General features: G+C 32.2%; 1 long non-coding RNA gene across 1 annotated transcript; it reads left to right on the top strand.

Annotated features, from left to right (window-relative positions):
• The first annotated feature begins 605 nt into the window (after positions 1–605).
• On the top strand, positions 606–5142 carry LOC145568799 (uncharacterized). Its single transcript, XR_014095962.1, has 3 exons — positions 606–1002; positions 3055–4029; positions 4735–5142. It is a non-coding gene; the product is annotated as an uncharacterized LOC145568799 (long non-coding RNA).
• Positions 5143–5423: the final 281 nt, after the last annotated feature.

The following is a 5423-nucleotide window of genomic DNA, read 5'->3' as shown; positions in this document are numbered from 1 at the left end:
GAAAATCATCTTATAATTTTTTTTATTTTTTATTTTTTATTTTTTTTTGTCAAAACACACCTGTTTTAAAAATTATTTTGTCAAGGCACACCTGTTTAAATTTTTTTTTTGTTAAGTCCCATCATTTCCCCGAGTTTCGGCTAATTACTTACATTTTCGGCATTGACTAACATGTGCATCTCACGTGACTCACTTAACTCCACTTTTCTTTTATTTTTCCCCCTTTTCCCTCCATTCATTCCCCTCTTCGTCACTCCTTTTCATCATAATTTGGTTTTTATAGCCTTTTATACAATTATACGGAATATGTAAGTGACGAAGAGGAAATGAATGAAGGGAGAGGGGGGGAAAATAATAAAAAGTGAGATTAAGTGGGTCACGTGAGGTGCACATGCTAATCAACGCCGGAAATGTCAATCAATAGTCGAAATCCGAAAAGTGGTGGGATTCAACAAAAAAAATTTTAAAACAGATGTGCTTAGACAATAAAAAATTTATAAGATGATTTTTAACAAAATTTGGTTTTTATAAGATGGTTTTCAACAAATTTTCCATATATATATATATTTTGTTAAAAGTTAAAAGGAGTAGTTCTCAAACTTCAAACCCTCCTTCGTTTTGTCCGCCTCCCTCTATGGATATGAAGCTCACTCTCTCTCCTCATCAAACTCTAATTAATCTATCCTCAAAACGTCACCCTCTGATCTCCTCATCGAAGTAGTATTCACTCCCTCTCCTCATCAAGTTTTATTCCATTGATTTGGCTATTTAGTGTTTCAGCGAGGGGGAAGGCGGAGTTAACGAAGACAATCCTTCGTGTATGAGCCTTAAGGTGGCTTCATCTGCTCAAAAATGGCGGTGCCCCTTTACAATCCTTTGTCGCTCAAAGAATCATCTTTCTCTTACATCGAAATAGAAGCTCTTATAATGGAAACTATGGAACTCTTAAGTATTTACCTGGAGTTTGATATAGGATGAGGTGCTGCTCCTCAAAATTTTAAGGTATTCGACATTTTTTAATTTTTTTTTTTTAATTATTAATGTTTTTATTTACTGTAATTCGGTAAATTGTTAATTTTTTGCATTTTACATTTATAATTTTGCTCTGACTTTGATTTTTGCTGTTCTGATTTTAATTTACGCTTCTTTACTCATCAAAAGAATCAATGCTTGGATAACTCATAGGTTACTGTAATTGAATCTGATTTGATTGGATTTTTTCTTTAATTTTTTTTTATTGTAATTTCATTGCTGATCAGATGGACTGTTGACATGTTGTGGTTTTGATTATAATTGAATCTGATTTAATTTAGTGTTATAAGATTTGATTATTCCTTAATTTAGTTTGTATGTTAAATTATTATTGCTTTAAAGCTATAGGTTCAAAGCACTAATAGATGGGGATGTGTAGTTACATTAATTAGAAGTGATTAATTCTAGCTTTTGTATCTGCTTCTTATTAACTTATCAAATGTGATTCTTCCTCTCTTAGAAAAAATTTATATGATAATGGGTGGGGCACTAGGCTACTAGTGATAAAAACAGCGCCATATAGTTTCTTAGAAACTTACAGGTTCTCTTTTTTGGGTACCAGTGCAGTAACACTAATGGGTTCCATTTTTATATCATGATGTTGGTTTATCTTGTTATTGGCCTTTTCATCTATGTGATGATCATAATCGTAAAAGGCAGATTTCACAAAACATATAATTTCTCTTTTGGGTACTAGTCCACTAGTAGCACTAACGGATGCCATTGTATATACTATACAAAGTATTACATTGAGTTTCATTTTTGAAAAAAAAAAGAGGTAAGGTTTGAGAAATTAACATGACAATATGGTATAGTTTCATACTTTCATGGGATGCGTTTTAGTTGTGCCGAAGCATTATAATTAATTTATTAGAATATGAGAGGCTTTTTGAGTTTGGTTATGTATTTTTGAGTTTGGTATGTGTGAGTGGTAATATTAGTACAATAAAAATAAAATAAAAGCATTCATTTAGAAGAACTTCAATGTAAGGCCAAAGGAAGCCAAGTAGACCCCTGCATTTCAAAAGCTATGAGGGCTGAGTGTTTTTGAGCCATAAAATATTGTTATCCTTGGTTCTTAGATTCTCACTCAAGCTGTAATACTTTCCCTTGTTAATAATTGCATGTCACCAATACTAGACATGCTGATTCTGACCATACACCTATCATCTTATATAGCCTTTTCCATTGTTTCTTGATGAATTAAGAAACATATGTGAAAAGAAATCTAATACTTAGGGTATGTTTGGCCAAGCTTTTGGAAAACAACTTCTGTTTCTTAGAAGTAGTTTTCCAGAAACTATTTCTAGAGAAACACTTGTTAGAAACAGAATTGTTTGGCCTAATAAATTTAGAAGTGATTCTTAGAAATAGAAACTATTTTTCCCTATTTGGCCTGTAGTCGTTTTTTTTATAATTTTGAAACAAAGTAAGCTAGTTGTTTATTTTTTAATTGAGGGATATACAATTAGTTTCTTATACATTATTGTTTATAAAAATTCAATTTAAAATTTTGAACAGTTCGTAAGTGTAATTTTTTTTTTTTTTTTTTTTTTTGAAAGAATGTGGTCGGGCTTTTATTAAATCAAGTCAATTTGCGCCAAAGTGGAAATGCTTTGGAAGTCTTTTTGTAAAATATTGGGGGTGTTTTTGTCCAAATGAAAATTTCATTAAATGAGGGAAATGGCTCCCCGAGAAACAGCTAAGAGAAGCTCCAATTTGGTGCTTCGCATTCTACCCATCCTAGAAGCTATTTTGGGCTTCTTATAAAAGTGTTTCTATTTCTTAGATTTCCCTTGTTTGGCCCAATTTCTGTTTCTTAGATTGAGAAACAGTTTCAGAAACTAGGCCAAACAGCTCCTTAGCTGTCAATATTGTCTTTTTTTCACATATTTTTATGATATTACATAATTTTCCAATTCACACCTTTTTTTTTTTTTTTTTTTTTTGCATTTTGAGATATAACCTTTTTGAAGTTGTTGCATTAATTCTCAGACAACTTTCTGGTGCTTGTTTTTGCAGGTACAACCTATATTGGAGGAAATGCTCTATAGTCCTATAATTTGGATGAGACACCAGTTTCCCCTTCATCTGCTGATAAAAGAGATCTAAATCAGTACTCTGTATTTTCTTTCTCTTATTTTCTTATCTACTATTTCACATCTTTCTTTCACAGCCAAACAAGGAATTAGTCCAATGTGCTGCATGTTATCATGTCAACTATGGAGAATGTATTTGGTTTTGCTTAGATGAGTTTCATACTTCCATTACTGATTTCCTGCTGACCTAATTTTTGTGGCTCTATTGCATATCAATTTTTTTTTTTTTTTTTTTTTTGATGCTGCATTTCTCTTGTTTTGATTCAAGTGTGTTGTTTGTGAGTTGCAATTTATTCACGAAGCTAGAGTTTGGTTTGTTGCGTTTTTGTGTCTCTAAGTTGTGCTGTGTAGATGGATTTACCTTAACTTGCCGGATTGACATTGTCAAGAGTCAAGATAGACTGAACAAAAGTTTAAGGATTTCGCATCATATGCTCCTGAGTCCTGATTGGGATTGCATAAAAGCTGGTAAATGCATGGTCTGTTCCTCGGTTGCTCTATTGGCATATTAACTTGTTAGTGAAACTAAAATTTTATGAAGTGTTTGTCAATTGTCAAGGAAGAATTCAGCCTGATTTTGCAATTTCAAGCCCAATTTGATTTTGGGAAGCTTTGAAAATAGTTTGGTATCGCATTTTCTTGATTCATCTGTTTGGGATTCAGTTAGGAAGTAATCTTGTACAATTGTCTTTTGAACTAATGTTTATTAGGCCAATGCTACATTCAAAGCTCTCACACCCTTAATCCCTTTCCCTTCCTAAAATTATTATTGACTTCTCTGACATGTATCGATTTGTTTTCACAGATTGCTCCGTCTTAGAACTTTATGTACTGGTCTGTATGAAAAGGCTAGAAGTTAAAGAGCAGAACTCATATAACTTCAACTCTGACATGAAAGGTACACATTAACGATCTACAAGTCGCATTTTGTTTTAAAATTTCCATGTACTTACTGTAGGTTACTTGATAAATTGAAAGTTCATGGTTTTGTTTGTGTTGTATGCAATTGGATGTATGTTGATGATTTCCATAATATTGCATAACTAGTGAGATATAGTTGGTTGGATATTGTTTATTGAGTTTATTTTTAACTGGTATGATGGATGTATGATCAATTAAAGATATTCAATGCTTATTTTTTATCTGAATTAAAGTAGAGTTGGTGAACATTGTGCTTCTATTGCAAAAGCTACATGTTTGTTGGTACATAAATCTACTTTGTTATCAAAAACTACATAAATCTACTTAGTTGGTAAAAAGTTGTTACAAACATTGTGCTTCTGTATTCTGGTAATTGACAGCGGCATTATCAATTTTTATTACTTGTTCATGTGCTTTGCTTTATACTCCAATATAAAGAGTTATATGCTTTGGATTGTGAAGGCCCTTATTTATCATGAAGCTGAACCTATTGTTCTGGTTTATTTCCTCCTTTGTCACGAAGCTGAACCTGTTGTTCTGCTCAACTCTTGCCATAAGTGTATGGGCTTTAATGTTTTAAATCAATTACTAGGGTTGTTCAATTTGAAAAATTAAATTGGTTAATTTTTATGGACGTCATTATTTACATCTCAGTCAGTTTTATTTTGATTCATTTTGGCAGTTTAGCTATGGATTTCGATTACGCCCACTACACGTTTTATTTCTCTTTGCTGCTGTTTCTGTGCTGCCATTCTGCTTCTGCGCTGCTGTTCTGCTACTTCATTATTTTCTGCTCAACTCTTGCCATAAGTGTATGGGCTTTTGCTGAAGAGAGCACCTGCTGTTGTAGAAGAGAGTAGTGAAGCACCCTTGGCTCCAACAGTTGAGATTAGTGAGACTCTAGAGCAAGAAGCTAGTGAAGAGACTCCTGAAGAAACAATTAAAGGTCATTTTACTAAAAAAATGCTAGATGAGATACATCGGCTTTATGTGATAGCTTTCTATATTCGTCTTTAGTATATATAACCTTGTAATTTTTCAAACAATTTGTTATTAATTTATACTATAAAATTAATTTTTTTGTTGTTAATAGTAACTTCTAATATATTTCGTAGATACATGTAGTTAAAATTGCATTTTTTTTTATTTTAAAAAAAGACATTTTGCAACTGGCCTAGTTAAATGCCAGCTGCAAATAATCATTATTAGCAGCGGACAAAGGACTAGGCCAGTTGCGAATAAAACATTTTTACATTTAATAAAAAGTATTTGCAACTGGCCTAGCTTATTGCCAGTTGCAAATAATAAGTATTAGCAACGGGGGTTAAAACAAAGCAAGTTGTGAATAATTCGTTTTTAAATGAGTATTTG

The sequence above is a fragment of the Chenopodium album genome, chromosome 11, assembly GCF_948465745.1.
Source record: "Chenopodium album chromosome 11, dcCheAlbu1.1, whole genome shotgun sequence".
NCBI classification, from domain to species: Eukaryota; Viridiplantae; Streptophyta; class Magnoliopsida; order Caryophyllales; family Amaranthaceae; genus Chenopodium; species Chenopodium album.
The sequence above is the reverse complement of the archived record's forward strand: the minus strand, read 5'-3'. Positions and strand labels throughout refer to the sequence as shown.